Source organism: Cannabis sativa, chromosome 4, assembly GCF_029168945.1.
Source record: "Cannabis sativa cultivar Pink pepper isolate KNU-18-1 chromosome 4, ASM2916894v1, whole genome shotgun sequence".
NCBI classification, from domain to species: domain Eukaryota; kingdom Viridiplantae; phylum Streptophyta; class Magnoliopsida; order Rosales; family Cannabaceae; genus Cannabis; species Cannabis sativa.
Genome location: NC_083604.1, coordinates 72803814 through 72815617, shown reverse-complemented (window position 1 = coordinate 72815617; position 11804 = coordinate 72803814). Strand labels below are relative to the sequence as shown.

The 11804-nt window shown below is 36.5% G+C and overlaps 1 non-coding gene across 1 annotated transcript; it reads right to left on the bottom strand.

The window, feature by feature from the left end:
• Positions 1-3869: 3869 nt before the first annotated feature.
• On the bottom strand, positions 3870-3976 carry LOC133037522 (small nucleolar RNA R71). The gene has a single exon (XR_009687609.1). It is a non-coding gene; the product is annotated as a small nucleolar RNA R71 (small nucleolar RNA).
• Between the last annotated feature and the right edge of the window lie 7828 nt (positions 3977-11804).

The window sequence follows — 11804 nt, the reverse complement described above, 5'->3', positions numbered from 1 at the left end:
ACTTTACTAGCTCCAACATGCGACGTCTACAAAGGGCGATTACCTAAAAGACACAGACGTTCCATACGTACTGGCGATCATGCGAGCCCAACAAACGGAACATGAACGGTCAACTCGCAGATGCGGAAGACGCATACGTTGATGAATTTAGTAACTGTCACACATTTATTAATGTTAACGTTGTTTGAGTTTAGTTATTGCAATTCAATGTGTAAATAATGGATTAACAATGAATGTGATCCTCATGTAACCGATTGGACACCTACTTCGTATATAAAGGGGTGATCCACCATGAAAATGCACCTTCGAATCCCTTGCTACAGTGGACTAAGCAGAACAAAAATCTGACTGAACCACTATAATTCATCGTCTTGTTTACTTTTTCCAGCCTTGTTGTTTGTTCTTGCATTCCCAGTCGAGTACTCGCCATTTTAGGTTGAATACTCGCACTTGTCATTTCTCAAATAATTCTCTTTTTTATCAATTAAATTATACTCTTTGGTGTTGCGAAATTCACTCGACAACAGTACCAATCAATCCATTTAAGCTCTCTTCAACTGTGCAGTCCCATACCTACACAGTCTCGTTATCATCCCACTTGACCTTCCATAGGCGGTGTGGGATTGCACAACTTTCCCAGTATTTCCCCTCATGGATCACGGGACTACTGACTGTCACAATCACCCCCCTTATGGGGTCCAACGCCCTCGTCAACCACACTTCTAGCTGGGTCAAGGCTCTGATACCATTTGTATCGTCCCCGCTTCAAGCCTCCATTGGGCCCTTACACCCACGGAATGAATGGCTTATACACGAGTACGTCACTCTGGTTGCTTCATGGATTGACGACTGACCCTACAGACTAACACGAGTGTTTCCAACGTGTTTTGTCCTCACTCTCACGCTTCCTAAGAAAACTTCCCAGTTTGTCACCCATCCTGAAATTATTCCAGGTCAAGCACGCTTAACCGTGGAGTTCTTTCGTGATGGGGCTACCAAAAAACAAGATGCACCTTGTTGATATAGGTAGTACCAATCAATCCATCTAAGCTCTCTTCAACTGTGTAATCCCATACCTACAGAGTCTCAAAATCATCACACTTGTACTTTCCCATGCAGTGTGGAATTGCACAACTTACCCGACATTTCCCCTCATGGATCATGGGACTACTGACTGTCACAAAACGGATGGGAACTATAAAAGAAAAAAATAGTCAGAGCATTAAATGAGAAATGATGTGCCTCAAAATTTTGAACCGCCAAATTCTAAGCATGTAAATTTTAAATGAGAAAAATACAATTATACCCTTGAAGATATTTAAAATGTTCTTTTTAATTAAAAATAACTTTTTAGGGGGCAATTATTACACCCAAAATTTGACTATCAACTGACACATGTACTTTAAGAGGAATATGAATTAATTCAATGATTATAATATTAAATTGCATTATTAAATGCAACTTGAATATCTCGTTTCAATAAATTACAGTTTATATAAAGATTCAAACTCGTTGTCATATAAACACATGCGAGATAAGAATAATAACTATTAATAGGTAAAACTAATAAGATAATATGTCCATCTCGAGATAGACAGAGTATATAATAGAATTTTTCAAGATGAGATAACAAAGAGCTTGCAACTCATTGACCCACATATTTGTACATGTAGAGAATAACTACATTCATCCATCTCGCCCTCAATACGACAGAATAACTACCTCGCTAATATCATCATAATACGAGAATATTATGATGAGAAGTATATCTATACTTAGCATTTTTTCCTATGAAGACGGTGAAGAAGGACAACTTGTATTTAGCGAGAAACATCATGCATGGTCAGCATAACCGTTTAAAGATAAAGATAAAAGACTGGTTGGGTAGTTATTGAATTTGAGAGAAAAAACTATCTATTAGAAAGAAAGAGAAAATTTGTACTCTGTATCCAGATTAATCATTCATAGTAAGATAGACTCGTGGAGTATGTAGATTTTAACTACGAAACTACGTAAAATTATTTGGTATTCATTTATTGTTATTATTAACTCTGTAGTTGTTAGGTTATAATTAACCTATATTTCGGGTCTTTAAAGTTAGCATTATCTCGTCTATTGGTGTCTTTTGGAGCAGTTTTACGCTTGATTTTCTTTATTTCAGGTTCCCGGGGTGTTAAAGTTCGAATTCAGTCAAATGGCGAAAAACTGGGTCAAACTTGGAAAAATTGGAAAATTCGGTTCCAGAAGTGTCAGTAGTCGCGACCTCCAGAGAGCCAGGTCGCGACCCTTTTTCCTGGTCGCGACCCTGGTCGCAACTTCGTGAGTTTGGCAGAAACTCGGTTTTTCGAGTTTTGCCTGTAGTCGCGACCAGCTTAAATGCTAGTCGCGACTAGGTACGGAAATCGCAGATTTGACCTAATTTTTATTTTTCACTCAATTGGAGGCTCACCACTCATCCCTATATAAGGAATACGACATTGAAGGTCAGAACTAAGCAAAAACAGACCTAATAGTGGAGGCAAGTGGAGAGGAAGCTATCTTGAAGACCCGGAGCGATACCACCTTCTAGTTTCTTTCTTTTACCCTTTTTATTCATCTTTATGTTTGTTTTTATTTCTGAATTAATCATGGATGTTTTTAGAGTTATTATGAACTAAATTTCCCAATAAGGGAGGATGATGATTGTTGTTTAAGTTTATGCCTAGTTAATAAATAATTGTCATTCCTTCATCTTATGTGTGAATACTATCTTTATTTGTGTTTAATTTCATGTGCAAGCTTGATCACCTTTTTACATGTTCTATGATCCTAATTCGAAATCTGAAAAGTGAGAATTGGGAATGCTAAAATTTGGATAGTCTAGGTTTTGATGTAAAACGAAAGTATTTACATAGCCTTAGTGACTAATAGATTATTGCTTAATGCTGATTTTGTGTTGATCTAATTAAGAAGTTAATTAGAGAACATATTATTTAGAACCTAAAAGATCTGAAAAGAGTTAGGTTAATTTATAATCTGTCTTTCACATTGAGATAAGGATAGTAATTAGGTATTAACATAGGTAACTTATCAACAGGATTCACCTCCCTAATCTCTCATCTTGATTAATCATCGTTTATTTTCTCTTTAATTTCTGAGTTATTTACTTTTAAAATTGCAAACTTATTATTTTACCAAATAGAATCATAAGTATAGTTTAGTAGTACTTAATCCAATTCCCTGTGGTTCGACCTCACTTGCGTGAGATACTACTTGATACGTACACTTGCGTGATAAACAGAATTTTCGTAATAGTAGTATATTTATTACATAAAAGGTTCATATATAGTTTATTACCAGTTGATCCCGAAATCGAGAAAACTTGTAGGAGAAACCGAAAGAACAAGAGGCAAGAGGGAGTTTCAGCAACTGCTGAAACTTCAGACATCATGGCTGCCAATGCTGCAAACAATGGAGGCAATAACGGTAACAATGGTGGCGCAGTAGAAGATCAAGCTAATGGCCGCAGCTTGAGAGATTACATTCTCCCTACTCTGACGGGAGTGCAGTCGTGTATCAGGCCACCGGCAGTGGATGCAAATAACTTTGAGATAAAACCTGCCATACTTCAGATGGTGCAGTCTTCAGTTCAGTTTGGTGGCCTCCCTTCTGAAGATCCTAATCTGCATCTCTCTAACTTCATGGAACTTTGTGAAACCTTTAAAGTTAATGGAGTTAGTGATGATGCTATTCGACTGAGACTGTTCCCATTCTCTCTTAGAGAGCGAGCCAAGAGTTGGCTAAACTCCTTGCCACCCAACTCTATCGCCACCTGGAATGATCTGGCAACGAAATTCTTGTCAAAGTTCTTTCCTCCAGCCAAGTCTGCAAAGCTGAGAGGAGAAATTAATAACTTCTGCCAACAAGATAATGAATCTCTCCATGAGGCTTGGGAGAGGTTTAAAGATCTGATCAGAAAGTGCCCTCACCATGGTATAGAGAAGTGGATGCTGGTCCACAACTTCTACAATGGGTTGGTAGGAAACACAAGAACTTTAATAGATGCTGCAGCTGGAGGAGCCTTTATGAGGAAGAGTGCTAATGAGGCTTATGATCTATTGGAGGAGATGGCTCTAAACAATCAACAGTGGCCAACTGAGAGGAGTCAATCAAAGAAGGTAGCTGGTGTGTTAGAGGTCGATGCCATCACCAAGTTGACAGCACAGGTTGAGGCATTGACAAAGATAATTGCAGGGCAAGCTAAACAAGCCCAAGTTGTGTGTGAGTTATGTGGGGGAAGCCATCACTTTTCAGAATGCCAAGCTGATGTGGATGATTTGCCAATGGATGAAGCTAAAGCCATTGGAAACTATTCACAGAACAACAACAACAACTATGGGTTCAACCAGGGTAATAACCGAAGAAACAGTGGGTTCTATCAGCAACGAAATCAGAACCAGAATCAGAATCAACAGTTTAATCAGCAACAAACCTCTGGTGGAAATTCTTGTTTGCAGACAGATTTATTGCTACAATTCATGACTAAAACTAGATCTTCCATTAAAGACCTGCAGACTCAGATGGGCCAATTAGCAACTCAGGTAGCAACCCGTCCTCAAGGAAATTTGCCTAGTACAACTGAAATTAATCCTAAGGAAAACTGCAATTCAATTACCCTGAGGAGCGGTAAGAAGTATGATGGGCCTGAATTGACACAAACAATTGATGTAAATAAGGAGATTAAAGTTCAACCAGTGCCAACCCCAACACCAACAGTAGAGAAGGCTACTGATAGCTCAACACAACCACAACAGTCCCCACCAATCAGTATTGAGCATCATGAAAAGATACCTTATCCTCAGAGACTCCATAAGACCAATCTAGACAAGCAGTTCACAAAATTTCTAGAGGTCTTCAAAAGACTACACATCAACATTCCTTTTGCTGAAGCCTTGGAAAAAATGCCCCGTTATGTGAAGTTCATGAAGGAGATATTGTCTAAGAAGAGAAAATTGGAGGACTATGAAACAGTGGCATTAACTGAGGAGTGTAGCGCCATTTTGCAAAAGAAACTACCGCCCAAGCTTAAAGATCCGGGTAGTTTCAATATTCCATGCTCTATAGGGGGTTCGGTGGAAACCAAAGCTCTGTGTGATTTGGGAGGAAGCATTAATCTAATGCCATTGTCTGTCTTCAAAAGGCTAGGATTGGGAAAAGCAAAGCCTACAACAGTGACTTTACAACTGGCAGATCGTTCTTTGACTCATCCTCGTGGGATAATTGAAGATGTACTGGTGAAGGTTGGTAAGTTTATCTTCCCTGCTGATTTCCTAATTCTTGATATGGAAGAAGATTCAACTATTCCCATTATTTTGGGAAGACCATTCTTAGCCACGAGCCGAGCAGTAATAGATGTTCAAAAGGGAGAGTTAAAGTTGAGAGTGCAAGATGAAGAGGTCAATTTTAATGTTTTTGCCCCAACTGACATTCCTACCTGTTGCAAGATTGAGATGGTGAAGGGTTCTTTTGTTAAAGCTGATAAGAAGAAAGCAAAGCCTAAAGAGCGACTTCGAACGATTCAGCGTCGTTGGAAAAGATTGATGTGTGGTAGTTCTGAAGGTGAGCTTGCTCTTGTGCAAAAATCTGAAATCAACACTATTGGTGGTCAATTTTCTTCATTTAGTACGAGGGCTCTTTTGGATGAAAAGGGTCCACCCAACCCTTTTTGAGAGGGTCTCAGGTAAGTTTCTTCTCTCTGCATATTACTGTATACATTGGGGACAATGTAATATTTAGTTTGGGGGGAGAGGCTTAAAATTTTAAATTCTGCACTTTAATTTCTGCATTTTAATTTTATGTTTTAGTTTTTTGTTTTAGTTAAGGAATGGCAATAAGCTTGATGATAGTTGTATACTGCTGATTAGTGTGATGTGATGCGAAGCGTAAAATAGCGTGTGCTTGATTTTGTTAACTCTTTGGATTAGTTTGGATGCTTAGAAACCTGTGTTTTTCTGCAAATACTCAATTTGTGAAAATTGTTATAACTGTTTTACTATGGTTTGTGGTAAGATTGACAGGATAGCTTAGAACTTGCATGTTTATTCTTTTGAGGCGAAATCCTTGATAGTGTTCAATTGGAATATGACTTAGGCATTTGTTGGATAGTTTGAGCCTTTCAAGCCTACCATAATGTGTATCCCTAGTTACCCTTTTGAGCCTTAACCTGTTGTGTTTTCACCCACTGATTTGAAATTTTGCAACCACACTATTAATTTTTATTCTCACCATGATTATCCGTGATATCATAAGCTATATGATTAGTTTGGGGGAAAAGAAACATTTAGTGTGACGAAATAGTGAGAGGGAGAAAAATTTGTGTAAGATTGAGATGAAAGAAGAGAAAAAAATTGTGTAATTCAATGTCACTGAAAAAAAAAGAAAAAAACAAAGCCTTGAGAAAAAAAAAGAAGTAAAGAATATGATTTCAGTAATGTTGGAAAATAAAGAAATATATCTTCTCTCAATCTTGGTCAACTTGGGAACAATATGGGGTTTAGAAAAAGAAAAGTAAAAGCTTGGGGGTTCTGTTTGTGTGCTTATGATATCTTGAGCCAAAATTGTCTCTTGCCTATCCCTGAATATCTGAGCCATATTACCTAAGCCTTGAAAAGACCTAATGATTCCAAAGAATACTGTCAACATTAGTGGAGAAAGGTAAACATGCAAGCTTATGAGTTATCGGGCTGTGGAACTAATGGAAAGAGTAAAACTTTTATAACGATGTTTCATATTTGAGTAGATTGTTGCAGTTGTACATAGTGTTATTAATTGAGCATCCGAGTTAATTGTTAGAGTTAGTAGGATCAAAATTCTAGTTTATGCAAGGAAGAAAACAGAGCATGAGTCAGCAGCGTAGTGATTATCTGATAGCGTAGTTAGTTTTTTTTATCTTACTCGGGGGCGAGTAAGAATCTAGTTTGGGGGATTGTGTTAGGTTATAATTAACCTATATTTCGGGTCTTTAAAGTTAGCATTATCTCGTCTATTGGTGTCTTTTGGAGCAGTTTTACGCTTGATTTTCTTTATTTCAGGTTCCCGGGGTGTTAAAGTTCGAATTCAGTCAAATGGCGAAAAACTGGGTCAAACTTGGAAAAATTGGAAAATTCGGTTCCAGAAGTGTCAGTACGACCTCCAGAGAGCCAGGTCGCGACCCTTTTTCCTGGTCGCGACTTCGTGAGTTTGGCAGAAACTCGGTTTTTCGAGTTTTGCCTGTAGTCACGACCAGCTTAAATGCTAGTCGCGACTAGGTACGGAAATCGCAGATTTGACCTAATTTTTATTTTTCACTCAATTGGAGGCTCACCACTCATCCCTATATAAGGAATACGACATTGAAGGTCAGAACTAAGCAAAAACAGACCTAATAGTGGAGGCAAGTGGAGAGGAAGCTATCTTGAAGACCCGGAGCGATACCACCTTCTAGTTTCTTTCTTTTACCCTTTTTATTCATCTTTATGTTTGTTTTTATTTCTGAATTAATCATGGATGTTTTTAGAGTTATTTTGAACTAAATTTCCCAATAAGGGAGGATGATGATTGTTGTTTAAGTTTATGCCTAGTTAATAAATAATTGTCATTCCTTCATCTTATGTGTGAATACTATCTTTATTTGTGTTTAATTTCATGTGCAAGCTTGATCACCTTTTTACATGTTCTATGATCCTAATTCGAAATCTGAAAAGTGAGAATTGGGAATGCTAAAATTTGGATAGTCTAGGTTTTGATGTAAAACGAAAGTATTTACATAGCCTTAGTGACTAATAGATTATTGCTTAATGCTGATTTTGTGTTGATCTAATTAAGAAGTTAATTAGAGAACATATTATTTAGAACCTAAAAGATCTGAAAAGAGTTAGGTTAATTTATAATCTGTCTTTCACATTGAGATAAGGATAGTAATTAGGTATTAACATAGGTAACTTATCAACAGGATTCACCTCCCTAATCTCTCATCTTGATTAATCATCGTTTATTTTCTCTTTAATTTCTGAGTTATTTACTTTTAAAATTGCAAACTTATTATTTTACCAAATAGAATCATAAGTATAGTTTAGTAGTACTTAATCCAATTCCCTGTGGTTCGACCTCACTTGCGTGAGATACTACTTGATACGTACACTTGCGTGATAAACAGAATTTTCGTAATAGTAGTATATTTATTACATAAAAGGTTCATATATTTGGTCAACAAAAATCTCGTTAATAGAGATAATCATCTCAGATTAATTGTGCTTGTTGTTCAGTAAGAGTGCTAACCATAAGAGGTCTCAACTTGAAAGCCCGGTCTCTTGGGTCATCACTCTCAATGGCAGCTTTAAGAAGCTCAGTTGCCATTACTTTCCTACCACACGCCTTGTCTAAGTTCTTAGACTTAGGCACAGTCAACTTAGCTCTAATGAACTAGGCCACATGGGGATCATATTCATCATAAAATCTTCTACTTCTCTTCATCCTAGCCATGATGACTCCAAAATTTCAGTTGCTTACAACTTAAGAAAAGTCTAATTGAGTTTTAGCAATATCAAAGGAAGTAATTTTCAATTTACAAGGAAGGTGTTTTAGAATTTTAGAGGTCTTGAAAAAAAAAATCAAAGGGTTTTTGGGAGTTTGTGAATCCTTATAGCAAGCTCAACAAAAGAGGAGAAGAATAAAACTTTTCAATATTTATATATATATATATATATATATATATTTTCTACCTTGAGGGATGAAGAGTGCTTGAAGAACTGATGAAAAAAAACTCCAAAGGCTTAGGCGTGGAAAGCTTAAATGGGAAGTGTGAGAAATTTTATTGAAAGCTCTATTATTTATAGATGAACTCAATCTCCTAATCCTAAAGCAATTGAGAGTCTTTTAAATTTAAAACCTTAAAGGAAAAGATAAATGATAAGAAAAAGATAAAAAATATATGTTTTCTCTTCTCCTCTAGCTATCAAATTTGAAATTCCTATAGATATATGAATAGGATTTGTGAATTTAAAAGGTAACATCAACTCTTAATGCTACTAAGATTAAGGGAAATTTAGAGCTTTAAAAGAAAAAAGATAAATGATTAAAAAAAAGATCAAAGATCTTTTCTCTTTTTCTCTCTAATTTTTGAATGGCACATATGAATAGGATTAGGATTCAAATCTAATTAATTATAATGCCACAAGAAAAGAAAAAATTTAAGTTCTCAAAGAAAAAGATAAAAGAAAAGTGAAAAAAATAATAAGTTTTCCTATTTTTCTTTATTACTTAATTTTTGAATTTTCCGTATACAAGAACAAGGGAACTCATGATCCTAATTCTAATTGGGAATGATTGAAAAATAGAAATAATTGCCTAAGATTGTCAAAATTGATGCCCATATGGTAGTTTGAGAAAAACGGGCTCAGTTCACGTCATCAAGTAAACTCCACACAAGTGTAAAGTTGACTTGGGGGACAAATGTTAACCCGAAAAATTTCTCCGGTGATGTGGACATCAATGTTTGACATGTGGAAAGAAAGATGACATCACGGAGTTGAGTAGACCCGAGTCATAGCAGTCGACCTGGGATGGGTCTCTAACCTTGCGCCCAGGTTGACTTCGGGAACTCTGGGATGGAAGTTTGGACATCGATCACTCATTTCCAACTCACTATTTTTTAGTATTCTATACCATGGAGACATGGAGTAATAAAATCCAGGTCTCGGGAGGTGAAAGTACACGAACTAACACCTCAGGAGTCAACTTGGGCACCTAGGATTTCACCCAACGTCCAAGTTGGCATTGTGAACTAGGGTTTCAGTTTTGGGGACCGTCTTAGTGCAAATTGGTCAAATTTTGTATTGGGACATCAACTAGGCATATCTCATACATATTTGAGGCATCAAAATCAAATTCGGAGAAAATTCATTTTTGAGCACCTAAAGCATCCGGTGCCTGGGCAACAAGTGCCCATGTTGACAATTTATTAATCTAGGTGACTTTCAAATATTAGATTGACGATCCTACTTTTGCATCATATTTTTCTTCATAAATAACGAGGAAATAAGTACTTTCAGGAAAGAAACAACACTTTTTGGGTGCCAGAAGCAAGGCCCAATGCCCAGGTTAACAACTAGGGTTGGCCCAACGCCCAGGTTGACATTAGGCTGATTCAAATGATGTTTTCTAAGAATTCTTCCGAGTATGTTATCTGTTTTCAACAAAAATTAAGATTTAACTATTTTTTAGGACCAAATAAAACTTTTAAGGGGCCAAAACTTGGACCCAACACCCAAGTTGACACCTGGAACTAGGCCCAACACCTGGGTTGTTTCCAATCTGTTTCTTGAAAAAGTGTTACAGGAATTTTTTTTGTTATAAAAAATAACAGAGATACAAGAAAACTCAGGGAGTAAAACACAAGCCCGAGGGCCAAAAATCTGAGCCTAGCTCCTAGGTTGACCTGGTGCACTAGTTTCGATCATTCAAATGCCAAATTTGATCCAAGCATTCTCTCCATAATGCTCAAAAATGGGCTAGGAGACCTCTTCCTCAAGTTCTTGAACCTTGGAAGTATCAAAACAACATACTAGAAGCTCTGAAACGAGCACCCAACACCCAGGTTGACAAATGGTCTGGTGCACTGGGTTCTGCTTATTCGGTTGTAATTCTATCTAGACCGTCTATCTAGTTTTTCATAGTAAATAAGATCCATGAAGTCAGAGAAGTAAATAAATTCACAACTTTGCATTTCTCACTTCCAACATGGGAAACTCACTCAAAAATGAAGAGTTTTTAATCTCTCATTTCCACAAAAAAACAACCAAGAACTAGTGATCAGATTTGCCAGAACACAGAAACATACTAAGTGATGTTAAAATATCACTTAGGCATCATGAAGTACATCCCCTGGACGTCTTTTCACTTACCTAGCGTCCAAGTTGACATCATATGTCAACCTGGGCGCTATGTTATGAACTGCATTCAGTAAAATAGTCATAGCTCACTCAATATTAATCTGATTGATGCGATTAAACTTGTCTTTTGAAGCTAATTTAATGCTCTATCAAGTCATGTCTCACACTTTAATTGTAATTCTAAAGTTATCGACTCCAAATTTTACCCCTAAGAGAGTTATAAAAATAAGCTCTAGCTTACCCGGAGCGGGTCGCGCCGTCGCGACTCGGACTCTGAAAATTGAAGATCAACCTCATAAGTTATTTTTGACCCTTATATCATGATCTACAGTCAAAATTAACCAATTTAGATTTTTTCATATTTTGAATTTTTTTTTTTCCATTTTCAAGGGTCTCCTTCACCTATAAAAGGAGAGCTCTTCTAGTTCATTTTTCATATTCAGAAAACTACTCACAAGGTCAGAGCTTTTCTCTTTAGTTTTTCTCTCTAGAAACTGGAGCTTTGACACTTAGCCATTAGTCTGTAATCATCTCGTGAGAATAAAAACTTGAAGTAGACGTATCTCTATTACTGTCGCGATACAGGGAGTGAACTACTATAAATTGTTGTGTCTCTCTTTACTTTTACTTAACAAATATTTCAGTCTTTCTAATCTAGCAAGCAAGTGTGTCTTAGAAGTTTGTGTCTAGACTTCTAAGTCAACAGATATGAAATTTGATTTACGAAGAAATTTTTATTTATTTTAAATATTATTAATTGATAAAATTTATTTTAAATATTTGTTACAAAACAATAATAATTATTATATCAAATATTACATAATATTAATTTAGTATGTAATTACCAACTGTCTTGCCATATATGACAATAGAAATTCACATGTAATTATTATTTGA